Below are 25,489 nucleotides of genomic sequence, written 5' to 3' on the forward strand. Positions count from 1 at the left end.
ATTTTGGTTCTAAACATAGTGCTTCCTCTAGAATTTGTTGTGCTAATAATTCCTGTAGAGCTGGAGATTTCCTATCATGGGTCTGTTATGAGAAGCAGACTGGGGGGCAAGTGCTCCTCTGTAAAGTCCATGGGTAGTTATGAAACTTGGCCCTGTGCTAACAGCCACAGAGCAGAGCAGCACAACACCAGAACACCCAGGGTGTATTTACAATAACACTCCCCTCTAGGGTTTTCCTGGGCTGTACTAATGTTCTGTAATCTCCAGCATCCTGATAGTATATTTATTACTTGACTTCTTTACTTTTTTTTGTTGTTGTCGTTGTTTGATGTTCACATAGTGTTATGGGTACACAAAGGTCAGGAAAAACTGAAATAGGTCCTGCCTTGGAAGGACTGGAAGGCTGGATGCTTCTCTGACAAAGAAATGGTTCAGAAAAGGATGGATAACAGGAATGATTCCCAGGTAGAAGACTTTTTTTATTGCCTTAATGCTACGTGATTATATTGCTGCCTGCTTGGAAAAGCTTTGCAAGACTTTGGTAGTATTTTTTCTCTGTGGGCTGTGTTGCCTGACTTGCTTATTGTGGGCAATAAAATCTTGCTGAGAGGTTTTGATTGCAGTTGGCTTGTGTTGTCCTGGGCCAATGAGAAGCCAGATCAATCTGCAATGTGCACTGAACATTTTTCCTGTGCTTTGGTTTGTCTTGCCTTATGTAATCAGAATACCCTTTATTTATTTTTAGGATCTGTGAAGGAAGTGGCTACATATCTCCTAATTTTAGATCTTGTGGTTTTGAATCTTTTAGAAGATACAGAACTAATTCCTGAACCTAGTGTAACTCTAATGTTCCTGTCCTTGAATTTCAGAATATCTGACTCCCCAATTTATATAAAAGGGAATTAAAAAATTAAGTCAACTCAAATATTGATCTGAAAAGTATTATAATAATCTGGCAATAAGACAAGTTAAATGCCTTAATAGTATTGTTTGTTAAAAAAAAATTCCTTGCTGAAAGAGAGAAATTACTTCAATGTACTGCTAATAGTTGTCAGTAAGATGGAATTTTCCCATCTTTTCTTGTGAAAAATGTGCTGAAAGATAGAAATACTTCATTTGTGCAAGTCTTCATTAATGCCATTGAAGCTGAGACTAGCTAACAGTCACCCAGCAGAGCAACACAACTGAGCAGTGCTTGTCTCAATAAGAGAGCAAGACATCTGCCTCAGCAAACAAAAAATGGAAATAACTCAAAATAAACCTTTCTGGCCTGTCAAGCTTATCAAGAAAGTATTGAACCAGTTGGAGGTACATATATATCCATCACTATGTAGAATGTATATCAACAGAACTATTAAATTTCGTGATGGAGAATGTGTTAATCTGTGTGTTCTTCTGAACCTTCACACATCTTTAGAAGTCTTAGTACATTTTGTTTCATTTCTCTCATGTAATCCAGAATTTATTTTGCTTTTTAAATAACAGCTCACTGTTATTTCAAAGCAGATAAACATGGTTAATATAAATACTATTTAATATTTGGATAGTACATGAAACTAACCAGCACAAGATTACTTTCAAATTCTGAAATTCAGAAGTGTATTGTGTCTATTATTCTCATGCCTGGTTCATATTTAGTATTTCAGCCTATGCTTTATTATAAGCCCCAAAGTTAGATCCACCAAGTATCCTGACTGACCTTCAGTATTGTTTTAGTTCTTCCATTGTAGACCCTAATAATGATGGCAATTCATGTGTTAATGAATACTGAAACCTTTCCAGTACCTCTGAGGAATTTTTTTCAAAAATTCAAAGTCTATCAGCAGAAGATATTTTTGCCCTACTCTTGAAAAAATTCGACTTGTATCACATTTAAGATACCTATCACTAATTCCCTAAAGACAAGGTGCCTGGATTGTTCTCATATGATGGATGTTAGTTGCATCACCTGCTGCACTGCTAGAAGATGCTCAGATAGCCTAAGTGAAGAGGGTGAAGTAGGAACCTGAATCCAGGAGCTATTTCTATAACATAATGAATAGGTGGTCAGTGAATTCTTTTCTTCACCAGACTTGTATCAGGATAGGTTTTGGATTTCCTTTTTCCTTTCTTTTTTTCCTTTAACCTCAACAGTTAAATGTAAAAAGAAAGGAACAAAATATATCTGCTAGAAGGAAAGCAAGCCTGCTCAGTTTATGTTCTGATCATGTTCTGACACTAAATTTTCCGTTTCTTTTGGTAATGGAGTGCTGTCAAGGTTTTTCATCTCTTTAGACTGGAGAGTTTAATGCTGACAATGAACATAAATCTTTGTCGTGACTGAAAAGACAATCCATTTTTTTTTATTGTGTAAGTTAAGTAGGCACTGGTTTTAATTTGTGTTTTCAGGAAAGAGTAGCATTTTTATATGTTAGGAAGGCATTTCAAATAGGTGTTCTTTGGATAATTTTAGCAGATTAAGGCCATGCTCATCCCACAGAAAAGAATGTTATTTAATCAGTATGTGCCTCTCAGAAGGTTGCAAAGGAGGCCTTTTTATTAGTGACCATTGTTATCCATGTCAAGGTAGGATATATGGTGTATTATATGAATTACACTGCTAGACATAGACTATATTAATGAATCATAAAAAAGGATCCTGAGCGTAAACCTGTGCTTTTCTGTAATGAAATTTATTTAGCTGCATGATTAGAAATGTTTTAAAATAGGACTTGCATGTGGGCAATGGCTACATCAGCAACAGACAGACTAGAAATAAAGCTAACACATCAGTAGGAGAAGGTCTCATCTAGCAGATAAAGCAAGCAGATCTACCTCGTGTATGGGAACAGCCAGACATCTCACAAAAAATAATAGATTGATGGACAGGCTGGAGAAAACCTTTGTTTCCAGTCTTCTCGTGATAGTTGTGTGTAGCATCCATATTTGCAAAACAATTTTTCTGATGTTCCATGGCTTAGAGAGGAATCATTTTCCTCACCCTGGAGGATTTTTGTGATCCATCTGGGGTGGTCAGCGCAAATGTGTGTTGTTTGTACTTATGCTCTAATGTGTTTCACAGATGTTATAAGGCAAGGTTTGTTTTTTTCATCTTTTTGCCTCTTAAAATATGCCTTTCACCATTTTGTGTTCCACTACCTAATGAAGATTTAGGGCATAGGGTTACACTGGAATGATACAGCCACCCCTCCTACCTCTCCCTCACTGGCCCCCCAAGTCCCACCAAAGTTGATATTGCAGTTTGAACCTAGACTATGTCATGTGGATGTTTTTTTCTGGATTTGATGAATGAGTAACTTCATGAGCATAATCTACTTTATGAAGAAGCAAGATTGATAATTTTTGGATCAATGGTCAGATATATTGCAGTATATTTCCTATCTTAAAAATAGATACCTAATATTGTTTTATATTTATCCATTAGGTAGGAATATAATAACACAAAATGAATAATATTTCCAGCTGTCTTTCTGTGATATTTGCAACTATATGAGATTTTAGAGGAGAATGTGGGGGGAGCTGCCCTCTTATAAAATATAATGTTGTAGTGCTCAGTGCTTTTAGAAGTCAAGCAATAAAAGCCTTGCAACAACAACAAAAAACCCCACCTTTAAGAACCTTGTTTATTGAATTCTATTGGCTAAAACTGCCAAAAATAAATTAATAGCTGTTACCACTGCAGTGCTTTTTTTGTTCGCAAGAAAAATATCTTGACATATTTTTTCATTTTGTGATTGGTGAACATTTCAAGGGTATAAATTAATCTTCAAAGGATCCTGGGGAATATCTTTCCTGGACACTTCACTTATACATCAAGTTGGCCATGTTAGCAATCTAATCACAAACCTGTAATTCAGTGGACAACAATTTCTTATTGTGAACAACGTAGCAGCTTTTACTATCATTTAGGTCAGCCTAAGATTGCTGATGCACCATATGTTTCAGGCCATGGATGATGGATGGTATCCTCTGGTGCCCATCCCTAAGTGATTGGAAAGATTGAAGACACACAGTTCACTTAAGCTTGCTTACTATTACATCAAGTAATCAGTGTGATAGGCAAACCTGTGCTCTTTATGTCACACTGCCCAACTTTCTGCAGGGACATTGTGTCAAAAAAACAATCTAAGAACATTTCCAGATGACAGGCCAGTTACTAGAACAACCATTTAACAACTAGATTCATCTAAAAAGCTTAATAATATGGAAAAAGTCAATAGAGGTTTTTAAAACACCTTTATTTATATGAACCAGATGTGGTGTTTTGTTTTTAAAGGGTTTTTATTCCAGGATTTAATTTATGCAACAGAACGATGTAATAAGGCAATCCTTATCATAGTTCAGCCTTTAGGCTGTCAAAATATCTTAAAGTGTTCCCGATATAAATCAGAGAGAAATAATACTTGGAAATAATTTTAAATGCTCTAGAAGTATTTTATGCTAAGAAACACAAAATCAGTTTGAAGTTCAAGACAGAAATCTCTTTTATTTCCCAGTATCTGCTTCTGCTGATAACAGTCAATATTTTCATTTTTCCCTGTTCCACTGGGCTAGTATCTAAGGCAGGCAATTGAGAGCATCTTCCTTTTTGTCAGGTTGTGCTGTGGAGAGTCTTTTCCATGGCACAGGAGGAAAATCCAAGCTGATAGTCTAAATCTCATTTTTGTGTAAAACCCCTGCAAGACTTGCAGCCTGTGCCATCAGTCAGTATAAATCCAACCAAATAATATCAAGTGAGGTATTTAAAATGTTAGAACTTAAAACTGCTAATGGTGTCTGTTATTGTATAAATAGATATTTTTTTGTTGAAAAACTACTGAGTTGAAAGCTGAGTACATAGGTCAAACTATGTATATACCACATTAACTATGAAAAAGGCGTTAGGCAGTTCTGTGAATTCAAATTCTAAAATGCTTTTGTAGCCTGTCACTAACAAGTATATTTTTGTGTACACCTCTTCTACTTCAAAAGCATACCTACTGCATGTACTTTGATTAAATAGCTCAGAGAATTAGTGATTTTTTTTGCCTGAAGTAACAGATACTGTTTATTTCGAGCACTAAATTCCTGCAGCTATTCTGCTGTTGTTTTTTAGTGTTGTCTCAACTTTGCCTTGATTGATTACTGGGTTCACAGTTGTTATATTGACCTAGCTAGGTGACTGTGGCCAAATACCAAAATAAATAATTCATGTTTTTAGTATGCAGTTAGTGAAAAGTGCTAGTAAAAATAGTTTAAAAAGCATTTGAGAACTAGCCACTCCAAAGTCAAAATTTCAAGGCAGGTTTCCTTTTGTCAGTCCTTTGATAGCTGGGACATTGAATTCCATACCAAGAGGTAATTTAGGCAGCAGCCTCTAAAGTAAATATTAAACTAAGGTAATGGAAAGAAAAAGCTATTCTGAGGAAGAGTTTGGGGAGCAGTGATTAACACTGACTTTGAAACCAAGGCTGTCAAAGAGGTGGGGAGGAAATGTGTTGGTATTGGTAAGGCTCATCACTTAAATGCAGAGCTTTAGCAACTCCCTGAGCCATGGATGCAGTAGAAACTTCAACTAATATAGGACATGATCTGAGTCAAACTCATACTCTGAAAAATTCTTTCTTGAATTCTTGCTTTTCTAAAATCAGATGCATCAGCCAATGTGAAAATGTGTATAGGATAAACAGTCATAGAATAGGTGGAAAGAAGAAAGAAAATATTTGGGGACTGACTTAGATAACAGAGAAAAATTACTGGTCATCTTCATTTGAAAGAACCCTGTGGAAATTAAAACCAGCACCTAAAACTGCATTGAGGTATCCAGAGTAAAGCTGGTAGAGCCAGAATCCCTATAAACTTGAGCAGTAAAGAAAATCTTATCCTCCTATTCTTGTTTTAATATTAGAGAATAAAGCGGGCTCAAGCCCATGCATTGATCTTCAATGTTGCAGTCTGTTTGCTTCACGTTATGGCTGTTATGTGAGAATAGTGACAAGGATGGACTGGATTGGGAGAACCCATGCCCTGCATGTAGGAAATCTGGAAGTGACTAGGTCATAGCATTTGGCTCTAAATTGAAATTTTCAAACTAAAAGAGCAGTACAGCCTCATCCAGTGTGAATCACAGGCAGATTTTGGCTATCAAGCACAATAGAGTTTTTTCTTTATCTTTCAAATGAGGCACTTCACCCTGAACAATCAGCCCTATCATTGCAGTAAGAAGCCTGTGATAAAAGTATTACATTTTATTCAGCCACCAAAGATGAACAGAATGGAGGCAAAGCTTTTAACTACTGCAATCTGCTGTCCCTTTTAAAATCCTGTAAAGATGGCAGATACTTATGTTAAACACAGTGGATTGTTGGTAAAGCTAACCGTGTGCATCCAAAAGTGGCAGAATATGGACTAAGGTGCAACCTCAATCTGTGCTGTAATAAAATAGCTGTTCATCTGTGGTCAGAGATCGTCATGAAAGACCTTGAGTTCCTTCACTTTATTTTGCAGAAAGGCCATCAGACAGCTTTGCATCATCTAACTCTATCAATCAAGGACCTCAACCACTGCTTTCTGCTGAAAGCTTTCCTGTTTGGCTCTGTTTTTCACAGACAGCTCAATAACTTGTCTGTGGAGCTGTGATAAATGTACCATGTGCTTCTAAACTGTCTCTTTAACACTGAGCTGAATTTCAGATTAAAATGTTTGTGACTAATTGTTTTCATCAGAAACATTTTATTTATTTCCAATTATTATTCTGTAGTCCCTGATTATCTCTTTTTCATTTGTTTCCTGGCAATGGTGACATTTGAAGGCTGCCTTGCATAAAATGGACTGCTAAAAAACTAGACTTTACTCAGTGAATAAGCTGGATGGTATAAAGAATAAAATTAAATGGTGTATGAACAAGAAGTCTGAATTTCTAATACTTTTTTAGCAAAGAATGTGTTAAATCCATTTTTAAATTTTCTTGCCTCTGATTTGTGAGTCAATCTTAAGTGAAACATTTTTGTTTATTTTTCAGTATGTATAAACCAGGGCTGATATCACAAGACCTCATGCTATTTGGATACAATTGTCAGTTTTTGCTGAGAAGGCCCAAAAAAGAGGTATTATGGCAAATGAATAACTTCTCACTCTGAAGGAAGGTGGTTCCTTCAGATCAGGTTGTAGGTCAATGGCAGGGCAGGGTGAGGAAACTCATATTGCAGCTGTCTGCAAATGAGCATCACTCCTGACACAATATAAAAAGGACTTCAAGGTTGGTAAGGTTAAAAAATTGGATGTGGGGACAAATATGTAAAATCTGGGGAGGCAAAAGAGTTTCACAGTTGGCCACAAACTCCACAAGCAATTGCATAGGTCATAAATGTTTAGCACTTGTAGCTTATGGTTGTACAAAATCTGAAAGAGCAATTTAATGACTGAGAAAGTATGATGGTTTTTGACAAAAAAGCATGTAACATATAGTAGTAAATTAAGGTCCTAGAAAGGGATGCAAGTAAAGGCCTTAGGTTTTGTTTTGTTAGACATCCTATGGCTTATGAAATGACTTCTTAATGGAAAATAAAAGTCACAGATGACAGAATCTGTTCCAGGATATATGAATGTAGCTCCTATCAAGTATAATTGTGCTAAAAACTGGCAGCTAGGTCTTGAATTTAGCCTGCAGTTAGATAAAACATACCAAAATTAAGAACTAGTTTTCTACTTCTCTCTGTAGTGGTTTTAGAAGGAAGAGAAGAAAGAACATAAAGCATGTTAATTGCTTTTGGGAATACGCTGTTCCAGGTGAAGAAGAATAAATACTGTACACTCTAGAAAGCATGTTGATTTTTAGTGGACAGTGCTAATTTACACATTCCTCATTTAGAGCACAGAGGTAATGCTAAAAATGGTTCCTTTGGTGGGTGCAGTAAATATATATATATTGGGACAATTCCCGTTGTCCATGTCACTGCATAAACGTGTAGAATAAAAAAGGAGATGGAAAGGTGATGATGTACTGCATGCAGAGCAGGCTGAGTGGTGGAAAACAGCAGCCCACTATGCATTAGGCACAGGGGCAGAAGGTACATCAGAGCACAGCTAGGAGATTTGTTTAGCAAATTTAGTGTGTGGGACCTCTCTGGGATGACTTTCTTTAAGAGAATTAGTTCCTGTTATTCCAGTGCCAGTTGGGTACACTAACCTTTCTGCACTTTTTGCTCCAGCTGAGCAAAGTCAGATAGGATTTCTGCTGACAGATGATCCCAGTAGGCAAATCTCTTGAGTTCCTTCTCTCTCTTTGATGAAAGTATTTTCAGATGTTGGTTAAGAGATGCATCTCAAAACTCCGGATCCAATTCCAGACTTCACTGTTCTGCTTCACGCTGTTTTAGTGGTACACAATTAACATGGGCCTGGCTGATTTATATAATGGAAGATTTAGTCTCTTGGCAGAAGCTTCTGCTTGTGCATGGCCTTGTAGGGTCTTGTCAGGGAAAAATGGGGGTGAAGTTGTTGTGAACAAGTCTTTGTTGCTTGCCTAAATAACCTGTACTCTTATAGCTATAAAATAGAGCAGGAATAAAGTCTGGCTGTTTGTGGTGTTTTCCTTTTATGATATTTTTCCTTTCTGAAGAGAGATGTGCCTTTGGAATACCAAGACACACTGTTCATGAAGGGGGGATCAAAGAATGGGTTAAATTAGGACCACAACTGTATATTAAATGCTGCCTGCGACAGAGCTCATGTTGATTGTAAAGTAGAGTGAATGTCATGTTTTTAAGGAAATCTAACAGACTCATAAAAATATGCACATTATCTAGCGGCAGGAAAGAAATCAAAGCAAGACTAAGTACCTTTCCCAGTGGATGCAGCAAGAAAGTCTTTCCCTTTGTGGACGCTACTGCTGTCTTAAATATATGAAACAAAGCTGTAGGCAGATTTTTGAGCAACTTTTATGATCTAATTATTTATAATCAAATTTCCTTCTAATTGCGCACAGGCTGGCAGTGCGGGAGCTGGTTACTGTTGCTGGTCCCCTAAATGAGTGCACTAAGATTTAGAAGCTGGTTCACTAGAAATGAGTTTAATTGGTATCTGCACACAGTACTGAAGTCCCAAAATTGTATTCTAGGCACACATTTGACTCAGTGAAAAATTGGGATAGATTATGTAGAGGCAGTGTGTAATTCTCCTTGGAAAGTCCTCACAAGTGCAGAGGGAGGATGCGTGGTCAGGACGATCCCTTGCACCAGCTAACCTGGCTACTGGCTGCTACAATGTCTTTGGAAGCAGTGATAAATTTGGAGGTAGTCATCTGACTCACCTTCATCAGCACTGATTAAAAAGATCTAAATGGTTCCTGGCAGCCCCTGGATGCAGAAGGATAAAGATGCTCTCTCCCTAGTGATATGCCAGTCACCAGTGTGGAGGTAAATTCCATCTATAAATGTCAGGGTTAACATTTCAGTTAAAAGTTGTACAGTGGCACTCAGAAGAGCTGATACACTGTGAAGTTATAAGGAGAATGTAAATAACACTGCAGATATTACAAAGTTGTTATGTACATTGATTGTGGAGCCTTTTGGGAAGGTCACGTTCTTGTCTGTTGACTCTTTCTGAAAAGTTATGGCATAAATAGAGATGAGCTCAAAGAGAGGCAAGAAAAACTAACAGACTCGTGTGTAAGTGTAATTTTAAAAGCTGGTTAGTTTAAAGAGTAGAGAAACAGGAAAGAATGTTGAGGTATACAGAATTGCAAACTGTTTGACAAAAGTAAATTAACTACTCATTCTTCTTTATCCTTTCTTATAATTCAAGGACATGCTCTTCAGCTGAAAGGCTGAAGCCTTAAAAAGCTTAAAATAAAATGTTTCTTTATGATGCATAAAGTCTCAGATCTTCCTTCAGTGAAATGGGGCTGCATTTTTTCTCCATTCAAAGTTGAAAGTTTTGTACTTAGACACCAGTTGTTATGTAAATTAAAATTAGCTTAAGCAAGGTAATGAAGAATTGAAGAGTGTGACAACTTTTCTATAGAGATTTTAATGGAGCCTCCAGACTCCAGTGTCTAAAAGACATCCTGCACAAAAGTAGTTATGGTGACTTTAAAAGGACATAAAATCTCCTATAGCTTTTGTAGTTCCTGTTCCTGATTATATTGATGGTGAACTATTTAGACATTGAGAGAAACCAAGCACTTATCTTTCCTTACAAATCAGGTCTCAAAAAAACCCCAACAATGGTATTTAGAAGTTTGGCTTTCATGGATAGTTCATCAGAATTGAAGTGAAGGTGTAGATTTATTCCAGCCAATTCCAACAAGCAGCTGTAGCTACCTGTGGGATGAGGTGGCATTTTGTGGAGCTCAGACACTGCACACAGGGTGAGGTCAAAACTGAGGGATTCCATGATCTGGACTGGAGTTCTGGTCCTGAGCATTTTGCACAGTGACATGGAAGAGTGGGTGAGCACATGAAGCAGAGAGGGCAGTGCACTAGAATTCATGAGCCATCTACTTTGTAACTCTGAGCAGAGCTCTTGAAGAAGCGACCAGGAGAACATCATTCTTAGCCTTGCAGGCACTAGCCTTGCCTTTTGATCACAGAGGAAGGAATACCCTAGCTTGAATTTAAATACATTTAAAATAAAAAGCAATATATATATTTTTAAATTATATTATATGAGATGCCAAATCATGCACTACTAAAGTATATCTCTTCAAAGTACATCCACCAAATGGGAACCATATGAATGTGAAAAGAAAAACCTTAAAGGCAATGTTAGGTATTACATTTTGTGGTTAGGGACCATGTAGAAGCAGTAAAATAATAGCTTAGTGAGGACTGCAACCTCACTGTAAATATTACTAATTTTTTTATGGCACAGATTGTTTGTAAGTTTAGTTTATATACTGCATAGCACTTAAATGTCACTGGATCTAAAGCCCTTCTCCAGGAAGCTCATTAGTTGAGCTGTCTGCCTCTGTATATCTGCCATCAGCATCTGGTGAGAGGGCTGCTGCTGACCCTGCCAGACTTGGGTCATGAGGTCAGCAGGTCTCATTTATTATTCAAAATTGCTTTCTGACCTTTTATCAGCTAGGTCAAAGAATGCTACATTCTCCTTGGTTGAATTTTATAGTGAAATCAGTATCATGCACAGATAATATAATTACCAATTCACATGCATCTCATCCCTCTCACTCCAAAAATGTACTTGCTTTGAGGTTGATGAAGTTTGAAGAGTTGCTTGTACAAACGCATGTGTGTTTCAAGACCATGCCTCTACCTGGTCATCCTTGTGAAACAACACATATAGCTCCACATCTAATTCATGCTTCAAATTATGCATCTACTTTCCACTGTTGTGGTAGTGATAGAGGTAGAAGCAGAACACCATAGCTAACAGATGACCCCTCATTTTTACCACTCCCATTCTTATGAAGATTCTTTTCCCCTATTTATATATTCAGCACACATATTCAGTGTATTGTCAGTAATAACTGTAGCTGCCCCTTCAGCTGCACATGTATGTATCAGTTGAATTTAGGAGAACTTAGAAGAACTGTAAAACAAGAAGAGTCAATAAATACAAAGATAGGTTTTTTGGAGATCATAACAGATTCTGGAAAGAAAAACCAGTGAGTGTCCAAAATAATTTTAAAATATTTCCTGATTACATATGTGATCTGGGAAACCGTTGCCCAGCATGGTTTCAGTCCCAAATAGAATCTAGAAGGACCCTGGCAAAATTAACAAATACATGATGATTTGAAATTTTTATCCAATGGTGAAAAATAAATAGGAAGCATAAATGACATTAAAAAAATATTTTTTTGAATTTTAAAACACTAAACTTTGAAGGGAAAATTAGCCATCAGATCTTAACAAGTCATACTACAGTATGGGAAATTGGAAACTATAAATGGCAGATTGCTTCCTAAAGGGAGCTGTGCAGTTCAGCAGTATTCCTCTGGAATGATTTCATTCTTTTTAAAAGAAGGAGCCAAAGGTCACATTGGTCTTGCCCTTGAAGCAGACAATATGAGATGTCAGCTTGTGCTTTCTGACACCGCATATGATGAATAACCTTGACATAGTAGTAAACAAATAACCTATATTAATGTTTATAAGCACAGTGAAGTATTAATGCAATATATACTTCAGCCATATATTGTGAATAAACAGCTTTCATAAAAATTGTTCTCCTGTAGTAATACTGTCGTAAATTCATAGTTTGTTAAATATTGCTGTAAAGTACATACTCTTTAAATGTCAGAATGTATACATATTTCCTACATGACCAACCAGGTGTGAATAAACTAAGTGAAGTACTTTAAACAAACAGGCACTTAATTAAAATAATGCAAAAATTGTAAGCATCTGTATTCATTGAGATACTCAAATTGTTGTGAATAGTTTTATGTTTAGTGTTTCAAATAGCTGTATTCAATTGTCTTTGTAAGTGCAGCTCTGTCATAAATCATAATTCAGTAAGGTTATCAGCTTTTCTCTTTTGGTATTTCCAGTAGCAGAGAAAATACTGGTGCAGTGGTAAAATGTCAAGGTGCACATAACACCTGGTTGGAATGAGGTGTTTTCATCTAAGTATGACAAGCTAAGAATCCAGTTGTGGGGAGAGTTAGAACATCATGTACATTCCTTTTAACTAATTCAGTAGCATTAAGAACAATCTTGTACCGTTTCTAGCTGTCTTGATTGCATATTAAGGGGTTTTGTTTGTGGTTTTGTAACTGGAAAGTAAGCAAAGCTATTGTATGTTACTGAAATGCAGGTTAACATTATAGGATTGTATGGTGAGTTTGATATTGCAAAAGACCATAGCACATATCCCAGTTTACACAGCAAAAACATGCAATTTTCATGCCACCTTTGACATATTAGGAATATTACATAACCATGAAGGATACTTTGCAGGAGGTGTGTGTACAGAAGAGATTGAGGATTCATTTTATAGCATCAAAAGTGTTGCCAGAAGTGTGGAGAATGGCATGTTGTGAAAAAATATATCTATTTTAACAAATACCTCCTTGGAGAGTGTAGTGTCTTTACATGTATCCATCATTATTTCTATCATTAAGCAGGGTTAAGTGCTTGAACTAAATTAACCAAGAAGGACAATCCCTCTTTATATTGAATTTTAAGTGAAATTTCTTTAGAAATGAAAAGTAAAGAAAATGCATATACATCCAAAAAAGAATGCAAACCCAGAGAAACTGATACAAAGCTGCTCTTTAGTGCGTGGCTTTGTAAGAATAAAAAATAAAGACAACAAAGAAAGTGAGCCCTGACTATTCATTTGCACTCAATAGCTGTCTTCATGAACTAAAAGTAGATGATTGGTTGTTCTAAACCACATTTTCACTTTCCTTTAGTTCTGAATGACTGAGTGATTCCCTTGGAATGGAGCCTGAAGTGGCAGCTGTGAATGCAACTATAAAAGTGTCAGATAGATACAGATAATGTGGTTTTAGAATAATACAATATGGTAATAGTTCTGTCATCCCAATTTTGTATATCTGAATTTACCTCTTTGCATTAATAGAATTACTTTAATTTGTTCCTTAGCCTTTCAGTTTTTTCTAGGAACAAAGTGTCTCCAAGTGAATTAGCACACCTAGGTACCAAAGGCCTGACAGCCCACCTGCACTGTAGATTTTCTTTCATATCCTTCCACAAGAATATTTATAATTCTATAGCAATCTAAAAATGTAAAGGCAGAGGTAGGTTATTTCTCTCTAGAAAATGCAGCAGGCTCTGGGAGCAGTTTATAGCTGGAAGCCACCTGCATTTGTCATTTGGCTGTGATAAAGGATGTGCAAAGACTGTTCCGCTTGTGAGATTAATTAAAATCACCAAAATCAGGTACATTGCTGTGCTGCAACTGTGTAGTCTCATATTATTGGACTAAGAAGGCTGAGGCTTTAGTTTGGAGCTGAGAGTTCATTTTTATTAGTTTGGGAAAGATTAGGCAGATTCCAGAGTGCTGGTTATACTCAGGTGGAAGTGAACTTGTCTTCTGTTCTTTGGAACACAGTTATCAAAAGTCATCTTACTTCTGCAATATCTTTTAAAAATCTTTTTTACATATCCATTAGAATTTCTACACTGCTTGCTTCATCTCAGCCACCTTGGCCAAACTCAGGCTGAGGTAAATCAGGAACAGTTCTACTGCTCTTTATAAAAGTGCATCTATTTAACACAGAGATGGACTGTGGGCCCTGAGCAGGGAATGAGCATTCTGTGATTTATTTTACAAGCATGATTATGCTGCAGCCCTTGCACCATGCTTTTGAAACTGCAGTCAAGGTCCTGCTGCACATTTTGTACCTTTTCTGTGCAGGAGCCCTTTTGACATTTTCACTTCACTCCTCTTACAAGCTGGAGTGCAACCCTTAGTGCTCTTCTGAACTGGCAGTTTTGTTTCCTGAAGCACTAAATTAGTTTTTATCCTTCCATATGTGGAGGGATATACATACATATACACACATATATATATATATATGGCTGTCCCTAGATTCACCTCTGATTGTGCAGACAGACTGGTAGTTGAAAACATGTAAGAACAGAAACAAATCCAACATTAAAGAGAAAAATACCAGTGATGCCATTTGAAATACCCGCATGAGACAGATAGGACATTTCCATATGGAATTTCTTTTTGAGGACTGGATCATTTCCGAATAGTCTATGCTTGTCTTTTCTGTGTGAAATTTTTTCCTTCAGAATGAACAAGCAACTAAAGACCAGACATCAATTAAAAATAAAATTCTAACCAGTGACTTGGCTACCAAGGTAATGCAGCCAGTGAATGTTTTGTTTCCTAATCACCCTTCCTAATTTTGCAGCAAATCTTACGATACCTTGTGTGATTCTTGTTTGAAAGTTTCAATTCTTACAGCAACCTGATAGTGGATAGAATTAACTTTTATTAAAGGAAAAAAAAACCCCAGAGAAAACTACATCTTTCCTGAAGAATAAAGGCTCAACAATACAAAAGGCTAACATTTATAACAAGTGGGAAAAAAAACTGAATAAAACTTGTGGGTTTTTTTAATCTCATACCTCTGTAGACTTGAGTCCTGTGCTGGAAGTGGGCAGTACCAAAACTGAAAACTTTTGAAGTTTGGCTGCATTAAGCAGCAGGCTCCTGTTATATTTGGCCAACCTTACTTAAGCAAAGTACAATGAATTTGAGATTTTAACAAATCTTGCTACTTCTCCATCTAGATTGTTTCTGCCTCACTTTCTCACGTAGCACTTGAATGCCCCAAAGCCAGCATGGAAGAGCTTGCACTTGTGTTACTCCCTGGCTCTTCATTCCCCTGTGGTGCTTAACTCCAGTAAGAACCTGGACTTGTACCATGTTTCACCTAGCAGCAGCAGATCATCTGCATTTTTTGGAAGCATGCTTCCTGGTTCCTTGCACATGCGGTTTCTGACAGCCTCTGTACCACAAAGATACTTGTCAGTCACCTCTTCAGATGCCCATCTTCTTGGAAGTCACTGCAGTGTCTTTCTTTCCCTGTTTATTGCCCATCTCAGAGTGGAGGGTTGAGGGTCTTTTTCCCAGTTACAGATACATCTTGCTGATGGCTTGAGGAAAGAAGTTGAGTGTAGGTCAGTGAAGTGAAGGTGCAATCTTAGACAGGGGCATCTTTTACCCACTCAGTGCTTCACAGCTCCTTGCTTATCTGCTCATTTGAGGGAGTGCCACATCGATTTTCTGGAGATAAGTTCTTTGTTGCTTTAAGAAGAATCCTGTTTCCCAAACCTGTGTGTGTTTTGTGGTAAATATAATTGATTCATTCATGACAATATTGTTATGTATCATCCATAAGTTCAACAGTGCACCTTTCTGATCCTTATATATATGAACTAGTATTGTTTTTAAGTTCACAGAAAAGCAAAGTCCAGATTTTGTTCTCAATTGCATCAGGAAAGTAGTTGCCTTAAAATTAATCTAGATCTATGTTTCTGTAACACAGCCTGGAATCATTATCCATAGATTTCCAGCTACACAAAAAAGGAACAGCCACCCCTAGCAGGGAGTGTTTGGGAAAAAAAATATGCACAATTTAAAGAATTTGTCAGATGCTAGTTTGCTGCCTTAAACACCAATTCATTGCAAATCTTAACCATGTAACTGAAAACCATTAATTAAATCCTGTGCAGCCAAGAAGCATGCATCATGTAACACAGCTACTGCAAACAGTTCACTCCTCCTTGCTCTTACCCACATGAGGAGCCTGAATTTGAAGTAGTCCCTGTTGAGATTTTGATTTTACATCCTTAGAGAATGTCCTTGTGCATATTTATAGGACAAAGCAGAAGGATTACACACATGGACTCTTGCTTTTATGCTTTTACCTGTAATTATTTAAAAATATATCTGTTGGCACAATATGATCAAGTACGTGCACTTCAAAAATCTTTTGACTGTACAGAAAATAAGTGGCCTGATGTTCTAAGCCTTTATGTTATAATACTATGATTGGGGTATGTGTGTGAGAGAGCCACTTTTAAGTCAAGCATGCAATTTCATCTGAAATATAGGCTTTCCATATCTTCTATTAATTTTTGCAATGAGGGTTTTAGTAAGCAGCCCACTCTGTAAGGAAGTGTTATTTCTATAGTGCTGTCATATCAGGGGAGAGAATGGGTAGGTTACTGCATCAGCACTGCTAATGTTCCAAAAGGCAAATTGTTTAAAGGACAGGGACAGAGGAAGAAGGAAGTGGACTTCAGAAATTTAGAACTGCGCAATAGTTTCACTGCAAATCATCTACTAGCCATACACTACGATCCAATTAATCCATTATTCTTAGAAGAAGAATCCCTGTATATCCAGGTACAATCCTTGCCAAATATCTGGACACAATTGTAGGCTTTTAGGCTTTTTAGGATTACAAGTAACATAATAAAGGATAATGATAAAAAATTAAGCACAGCAGTACAGAATGCTTGGGTTAACTGGGCCTGCCATGTGCACTATAAGGCAGCAGTCTGTTAGGTTTAAAGTGAGATTAAGGAGTTGTGTAACCTGCAATTATGCTGGTTTTCATTTAAAAAAAAATAAGATGATTTGGCTCAGTAGGACCCTTCCTTATATTTACCTCTGTTTAATTGGATTGGGAACTGCTTAAACATCTTTGAGTTGGAGCTTATAAGAAGATGATCCCAGCTGTTTTTCGAAGCTTAAGACAGCAGGCAGACAACATGATCATGTCAAGACTCATACTAAAGCCTTAATCCTACTTTTTCATCAACTAGTGCTACAGCTGAGTCTTTAACCTCCTAAGTACTAAATGTGCTTTGGATCTCTCACAATACATTTGCTGTCAAATGTTTTTGTCTAATAATATTCATTTTTGCTGCCTTTCAGAGAAAGACTTTAAAGAATAGTCTCTGTCTATCTGAATTTGGGGAGCTATAGTGTAAGCCTGTATTTTCAGTCCTTTTAAAAATACAATTTATAAGCTTGCACCTATTGAAGTCTGATGCTCTCTATAGAGGTGAGGAATTGCATTGACCTGTTCCTCACCCTGTTATAACGTAAACCCCAGTATGTTGGTAACTTTTTTTATTGTATGTGTATTACTAGATTGAATATACTTTTACTTTTGATAGGAAAGAAATGGCAACAGCTTTAGATGTATTTGAGTCTTTTTCCTCAGAACTGTTAGCATGACCAGAAGAAATGTTCTGGTTTCCTATCCTCAAAACTTGCTAGCCAAAGAATTATATAGTTTGATAATCCTGGAGTTGCAGAAAGATTAAATGTTTAATGAGTTTTTCCTGCATCTGTTAATAGTATCCAAGCAATGCAATAATCTCCTCAGCCTTCTCTCCCCTTTTCTTCTCTTTTCCCCCCTCTTTTATTTTATCTTCTTTTCTCTTTCCTTTTCTCTTTTCCTTTTAATTTTCTTTTCTTTTTTTCTTTTTCTTTTTTTCTTTTCTTCTCCTCTGTCGGGTAGTGCTCCTATTTGTCCTAGTGACACAGGGCTGCCAGCAGGAAAGCAAGCTTAGTTAATGCTCAGCTGCTCAAACCAGTCAAGCAAGCTAGCAAGTCCCAGCTGTGCTACTTGATGTTTTTTGATTGCACCTAGTCCTCAATCTGTGAACTGTTTTCTGGACTTAGATTCATCAAGCTCTGCCGCTTTAAAAACTCATGCAGGCAGGCATCCTAGGATATGCCATTATAAGCTGCTGCCAGGGGATCTTCTAGGAGATAAATGGAATCTGTGTGAAGTAAATTAGTGTGAACCAGTCAATCTGTGTGTCAGCCGTGAGCCACGTCCATGGGTAACTAGCTTGCTGACTGAAAAGTCCACTGTCTTTTGCCAATCAGAGGTCTCAGCCACCAGGAAACAGTCCTATACAACATTAGTTTCTTGGAATAATGCCTGTTTGACCAGCTAGTGAAACTCTTCACTATACAGTGCTGTACTGCCTGAGTTTACTTATTGCTTACAATTGAACTGAAAATCTTTTAAAGTCAGATAACATTTTAACAGTAGGGAGCATCACAGAAATACCTTGGAAATAAGTGCTTCCACTTTCATACAGCAGCCATTCAGCCAAGTCATGCTGTGCTGCAGTTGGCTTTACCTCCCCATCAGTAATACATCTTCAGGGCCATAATGCAAAGTAATAACAATAATCTGGTCAGAAGAGTTTAATAAAGAGGCTCTGTGTGTATTTCTTTTTTTCTTTTTTTTTTTTTTTTTTTTTCTATGGATTAAGCTATTTGGACAGCTTTGATCAAGAGCAAGATAGAGTATGCAAGCTACAGTGTTCACATTATGCACAGGGATATGTCAGTGTCATAACTGTGCTGCACACTTGTGCTTCATTTTGGTTTTAAAAGCAAAATGAGGCCATCTGCAGCTAGAATTCCTCTGTAGAAATGGACTGAATCAGAATCCTCTGAAAATTCCCTGATTATTTTAGACTTGAATATCAAAACAACCCACTGCCATGAAAATAATAATGTCAGTACTGTTAATAATGTGATTTTAAGAGCATGAAGTATTTCTTTATGTGCTTATTTTTAGAGAAGCTACTGGTACACTGATAGGCAGTCATATCTGCAGTATGTACTCTCCCACTCCATTGACCTAATGTGCCGAAACCAGGGGGAATGTTGTATTATGTTTTTAGAAAACTGGACAAGGTGCTATATACTTTAATGAAAAAAAAGAAAAAAAAAGAAAAAAAAAAAAAGAAACTAGTGTAGTAACTACCAGAACTGAAATTTGACCACCTTTACTCATTCCTATAAACATTGTTTTTCTCTTGCCTCCCAGTTACTGGTTGAAAAAAATAGTGAGAGCAGGATAAAAGTTGATCAAAGGTGATTAAATAATTCAGTCTTACACCATATTTGGTTAAAATATGCATTACCACACATCCAGGGAAATTGGAAAAAAAAACAAATTTGTGCTCTCTAGCCAGAGATGATATTGAGAAGAAAAACCAGTGTATAATGATAAAAGAATTAAATGAAGTTTGGGGTTGTATTTTCCTTTTTAAATCCTCGTAAGTTTTACAGAAGCATATGCTTCAGAGCTGTGCAGTAAACACTGTGTGGGATTTTATGGGAAAGTATTTTATTTCTTGCAGGAGAACCTACTGAGAAAAATTTAACTAGTTAGATGTTTTATTATATATACTACACAGAATACATGGACAGATTCTGGTATAAATCACAACTAAGATCAAGACAACTGCTTTAAAATTGAGTGAATGTTTCATTGCACTAATGAAACAAAAATGGGATGTCCTTTGAGAATGTAATTTGTTACATGCCATTATATTTTAGTTGAGAGAAGTAGGGAAGTCCCTCAGGGTGAATAAAACTTCAGGGTACGTTGGGAAAAGAATCAGTGAAAATTTCAGTTTTCCTGAATGGAATAATGCTGCCTTCATAGATATGGGGAAGGAGGAAAATGGAATTTTGTGAGGTGGTTTTTTTTAAATTTAAAATATGTAAAAATTTAAAAGAAATTTTACACTTACAGAGGCAAAAATATTTAGTTGCAAATGAGTTGGCAAGTGGAATGAGCTTCATTTGCATCAGAGTTAACAAAGTGCAAGAGCAAACTTGGGCTTCCCCAGTTGGATGGGTTAGTATTTCTGCAGACTGAGCTCTGCAATGTAATATTAAGTCCTACTTCTATGTTTAGTGTAATGGATTTGAGTTACTGCAGCTTCCAGTTTGACTTGTTCCATACTGGCTTGTTTTAAGGACAGTTTCAACTTCCATGTGCTGCAGCATTCACTTTAAAATAACAATAATGTGTTTCTCCAGGTCAGGTGCTTAATTTCTCTTCTTAAAATTAAAAAGTAATGAAAACTGTGTCAGCGTGATATTTAATCATCAGAAGATAACAACCAGCCATTCTCAGTTAAATGACAACTGCATATATCAGTGCAGGTTTTTTTAAATGACACTAAAAATTATGAAATGACCAGCGACTGATGTCTGATGTCAGTGAGATGGATTAGTGGTTTCTATGGCCTGAGAAATGGTCTGGAAAAAAAAATAGGGTTCCATTCAATAAAGATGAGAGCATGGATCTAGGCTGAGGCGGGATTAATCTTCTGCAAAGAGGCAGGGTAGGGAAGAAGGAGCAAGGTAACAGTTTCTCATAAAATGTGGATCACAAGCTGAGTGTGAGGCAACAGTGTTTTGCTGTGACAAAATAAAACCTGGGCTCTGGAACCGGGAGCATCACCTGGAACACCCAGGCCTGGGGCTGTGCCAGCACTGGTGCCAGCAGGGGCACCACAGCCTGACCCTGCTCCTGCTCCCTGCTGGAGCTCCAGGGGCTCCTCTCTGTCTCTGGGGGATTGTGGGGAGCACTGCTGACATTTCACTTGGCATCTCGCAAATGTTTTCTGCATTTCTTCTACAATTAGTGAAGTCATCGTATCCTTTTATGTTGGTGTCAAAATAAATGGGAAAAGCTAAGCAGAACAGTGATCCTCGACCTCGAAAAAGGTTGAAAGAGGATTTAAAAAAGGACTGTTTAGTCACCAGCATCATGGAGGTGAGGGCTGGTACACCTGCCTTTTCTCATACAAGAGCAAGTTTCACATGAAGCTGGCAGGGACATGTGCAACCAACCCAAAGGGCAGGCCTACCCAGGGAGTGAGACTATAGAGTTTGTCCTGTTATGGCAAGGTAGGGTGTAGATTGTTAAGGATGCAAAAGTTCTGCTTGTTTAAGGGAAAACTGGAGAAATTTGTGAAACAGAAATCTACTCTGAGTTATTAAATAAAAAACCAAACCAAAACAAACAAAACGAAACAAAATTCCCCTGAACTTCAAATTGGAGTTTAGGAGCAATTTCTGGTGCAGTATTACTGTCTGGTGGTTGGGCTCTTACACGGATGATATCTGCTCTCTGCAGGCACAGCTGTTCTTATGCCTTTTCTTTGTATCTAAGAAATGTGCTTCTTCAAGCAGTACTCAAAGCATTTCTTGCCCAGCTCTCCATCAAGGTTCTTAGGTGTAATTCAGTAAGTGCCTCTAGATCCCATGCATCCTAGCAGTGGCACTGCAGCATGATTGTTTTATCCAATTAAGAAAATAAAAAATATCAGTGTTTTGTTTTCCTTTACAGCTTTTTCATGCAGCTCTTTTTGGATCCAAATTGCTTTGGGTTCTGTATTTGACTTTAAATACATTTCTCTTGCCTAACATTTTTGATTGAAAAATCATTTTTTTGTTGCCTTATCCACTTGTTTTGAATGACAAGTCCTGGTTTCCTCTGCAGAAAGACTGTCTTTAAGTTACTAATGTGCATTATCAATAACAAAGGCACTTTATCAGAAAACACTAACTGGTTTATTCACTGGTGTTTTGCAAACTTCTTTCTCCAACGTGTCTGCCCTCTGAAAACAGGTGTGCTGAGCAGAGTGTGACATTTCTGGACTGGAGCAAGGCTGTTCAGAGTTTAAACAGAACGTGTAGAAGTAAATGATAGTGATGAGTTGTTGGTGGAATTAATGCTTAGTTTATATTCACAAAGAACAGTTTATAATTTAGCAGTTTGTTCATTAAAAAATCGTTCTTTCCTCAAAGATTGGTCAACAATCAGTCTGTGATCTCTTTTTGGAAAGAATTGTCTTTGTTTTGTGGAATTTGAAGTATTTTGAAAGTAGTTGCATAAATGTTTCATTGAATACTATGGTTTTATGGTATTCTTTTACTAATCCGAATTCCATGCCTAATTTTTCATTTCTCGTTTCAATAATGTAAGAGAATGGGCATCAAGTTCAGTAAACAATTCTAAAGAGCTTATTAAGATGTATCAGAAAAAATTACCACAATTCTCAAGATTGATCCTGTACAATGAAGATTTATGTCATTTTTATATGCTAAGTTCAAGGTATTTGCCTCAATGAAATCTGTCCTTTTACCTTACTTCCATACTAACAAAGGTAATCTCTGCTGTCCATGTAATTGCATAGCACTGAATAGAAAGAAAACATTATTAGAGTTGTTTTATCAGAAATTATTGTTTCTTAACTTTTTCTCTGTGTTGTAGATTTGGGGCTCATTTATACTCCAGTCATTTACATCACTTTGGCTACACAGATTGGCTTTCAAATGGAAGCAAAAGTAATTTTAAGGTCCATTTAAACCCAAAGTAGGATAGAGTATCCTCAGAATGAATAAAGATCACCCTGTTTATGTTTAAATAACTTAAATTCCATTCAGTATCTTAGGTATAAGCAGTTCAGAACAGTATTTCTGCTGTTGACATTTGAACACAGAATCCTATTCTCCTAAGGGAAAAATACACGAGTAGGTGTCAGTGTTATGATTTTTTTTTTGTTTGTTTGTTATTGTTTTCATGATTATATAATGCCATTTTTTACTTTCACTCTTTATTTGGGCCAGACTGTTCCTTCCTTATTTTTAACTTTTCAGTTCCCTTTGTTCTTTCATGATATTTTTAAGGAACCTTCCCCTTCAAATTGAGCATATAACGTGATGTTTTAAAAAAGGAAGACCTAGGTCTCTGCCTAGGTCCCTTTCTTGCTCACTGCATACACTCATTATGTAACTTCATCAACCAGGGTACAGGGAAGTTTATTTGCCTCAATTTTGTCCCACGAGGTCTGTGTACTTCTGAGAATGCGACGAGGCTAAGATACACATCTCTCTCTTGCAACAGTGACCCCATCCTAGCCTGTCCCAGCCTGTCTCCTGGTTTTCTGAAAACTTTCCCTCCTCTTTTTCTTGCTGAACTTCATTCTCCACTAGCTCCTTTTACACAAGTCTGCTTCTCTGTCCCAGTGAAAACTCTTTTAATCCACGCTTCCCACTCCATTTAAACTGCTCCTAATGTCTCCTTGCCACCAACAAGTGATTCATCATTGGGTTTTGTAATTTTTCAGCCATATCAGCTCTGCCATTTTTGTCTTTCTTGGTTTTCAGGGACTCCATCCTCTCCCAAATGTGTCCAAGTCTCTACTCAAGTATATAGACTGAAGATCATCCTGGTTTTCCAAAGGATCTTGCTGTCTGTCTTAGTTTCTTTCTTGTTCACTTCACACGTTCTTTCTGATGTATCTCATCTGTGCACGGTCCTTCTTCTACTGGTCTTTGATTCATCATGTTCTGAGTCACTTCTCAGCCAAATCTGGTACCTGTGCTACACACACTGCTCAGCTCTACCTTGCTGTAAAACCAAGCAGGTTATTTTAAATTACTTTAATTATGCTCACACAGTCTGGGACAGAGGCAGAGCACTTAAACATGCTTGTCCTCGTCCCATTCAAGAGCAACTACAGCACAGACTTCCAGCAAGGGAAGTACCTGCCCTCTCCTACTGAGACTGGTGCTCAGTGTTGTGGAAGCATCTCCCCTCTTTGGTTGGCTGTGGAAGTTCTTTAATGGGTAAAAGCATTCATTTTAAATTCTGAATTTTTGGTCACTACTAGGTCTTTTAGAGAGGGCTGATCTTGTGATTTTTCTCTTTCTCTGCAGAGACATAGCTGTACTTTTTGCTTTCTCCCTTTTATCACAGTGTGCTCTGCTGGAAATTTTCCTATTGCTCTACTTCAAAGTAGTTTTGTCTTGTAAATTCACAGAGCTATGACTCTATCACTAGACAGCGGAGCTAAATGTTTAATGGGAAGAACTGTTTCAGGAAGAATATTCTAACAAATTTGAAACAATTCTAATTTTTTAAAATTATGCATCCTTGCATTTTCCAATTTTTGTTTTTTGAAGTGGGAGTCCTGGCCTTCAATTAGTGTATTTGAAAACTGTTCAGATGTTGTAAAAAGTGCAAGAAAAGCATTGATATATTTGAAGAGATTTCTTCCTGCACATATCATAGCATTTATATGGCTGAACAGGAGCATTTGCCATCATTGTAAGCTGTTCAGTGTCAGCTCACTTCATGCAAATCATGATATCAGAACTTCCATGGCGGAGATAAGGACTAAAGCTCCTCTTCATGTGGATAAGTTGCTGTTGATACAAGTCTGTTGGCTTTTTTTGAGTTCAGAAATCTAATCAGTGTTCCTGCTCTACCTGGGTAGGGTTTTGTACACAGGTTAGTTGCCATCCAAGGCAGATTTTTAAAGCAAAATTTACTGACATTTTTCTTTTTGCTTGCTTTTTTTTTTTTTTAAGTTGAAATGCACTATGTTGCTATAACAGCTTTCAGTATTTGTTATGTTTTAATATTACATTTTCAAGGATCTATTTCCACAATTGTATTGCATCCTTGATTGCTTCAACAAGCTCTGTGTGGAGGCGGGAGTGGAGAACAATGGAACCTTTCGGTGACCTGGAATCAATAGTTGCAAACCAATGGCAAGTGCAGAGCACTGAGGTGGAATATCTCTTTTGAGCATTTCCTGTCTGAGTAATGGCCTGAGGCTGTGTTGATTCACTCAAAGTTTTGGAAAATTTAAGTGGGTGTTTAATTCATCCTTCAGCAAATATTCATTTGGTGGGGAAAAAAAAACCAACAAAACAATCAAAAGTTATAAAGGAACAAATTTCTTGTTTTGAAAACAGGACACAACTACACTGAGATTTTGCAGAGCCATTGGCATCCCTGTCCACATGGAAGTTTGGAACTTTGCTTGGTTTCCTAGGTATTTATTAGGGCAAAAATATCTGTGGAGTAGAAGAGTAGGAAATGGACATTGACAAGGGAATTACCTGCCTTCTGTCCAGGAAAAACTTACGTGGCATTTGTTCTAAAGTGAAGTGAATTTAAAAAGTCATATACAGACAAATAATTGTTTCCATGAAAATATTTTCCTGCTCTGAAGGGAAAATGTTTTTAGCAATTAACAATAAAAGGAAATAAAATTTGGTAATCCCTAAACTGTAACTCAAGCTGGTTTTTACTGCACTTTGGAATTATCAGTGATTTTATTACACATTCTAGCTTGTTATATACAACATATTTTCATCTTAAAACAAACACCAATTCTCTCCCTGGTGAATGACTCCAGTAATTACA

The 25,489-nt window shown here is 37.1% G+C and overlaps 1 protein-coding gene across 1 annotated transcript in view; it reads left to right on the top strand.

Annotated features, from left to right (window-relative positions):
• The window catches only part of WDR72 (WD repeat domain 72), a 94,091-nt gene that overhangs the window by 62,284 nt on the left and 6,318 nt on the right, over nt 1-25,489 (top strand). The window lies entirely within an intron of this gene.

The sequence above is a fragment of the Chaetura pelagica genome, unplaced genomic scaffold (assembly GCF_000747805.2).
Source record: "Chaetura pelagica isolate M959 unplaced genomic scaffold, ChaPel_1.0 scaffold222, whole genome shotgun sequence".
Classification (NCBI taxonomy): domain Eukaryota; kingdom Metazoa; phylum Chordata; class Aves; order Apodiformes; family Apodidae; genus Chaetura; species Chaetura pelagica.